This window comes from Phalacrocorax carbo, chromosome 23, assembly GCF_963921805.1.
Source record: "Phalacrocorax carbo chromosome 23, bPhaCar2.1, whole genome shotgun sequence".
Taxonomy (NCBI): Eukaryota; Metazoa; Chordata; class Aves; order Suliformes; family Phalacrocoracidae; genus Phalacrocorax; species Phalacrocorax carbo.
Genome location: NC_087535.1, coordinates 3,042,721 through 3,043,221, shown reverse-complemented (window position 1 = coordinate 3,043,221; position 501 = coordinate 3,042,721).

Here is a 501-nt window from a genome sequence, read left to right as displayed (position 1 = left end):
TTGGGAGTCAATCAGGAGGCGGCGGGGCCGGGCCGACCCTCCTCCCTCCTCCCGCTGCCTTCCTCCCTCCCTCCTCCCGGCCCTCCCAGCCTCCTCTCCCTCCTTCCACCCCGCCGACCCTCCCTCTCTCCCGGGGCGGCGGCAGCGCTCCCCGACGGGCACCGGGACGCGGGGCTTCCCAGCAGCCGGCAGGGATTTGTGTGGAAAGGGGCAGCCCTAGAGCCCGGCTTGGCCCGGCCCTGGGAGCGGCCTCTAGGAGCCTTCCTCACCCTTCTATTCCTCCTCTTCCTTCTCCTTCTCTGGCCCGCTGCCCCGGGATGCAGCCCCGGGGCATGAGGGTGCTGCTGGCCCGTCCCAGCAAGCCAGGGTCCCCCGTGCTCACCTTCAACCCCTGTGCTCACCTTCAACCCCCCGAGCTCACCTTCCACCCCCTGAGCTCACCTTCATGCCCCCAAGCTCACCTTCATCCCCCTGAGATCACCTTCATCCCCCTGAGCTTAC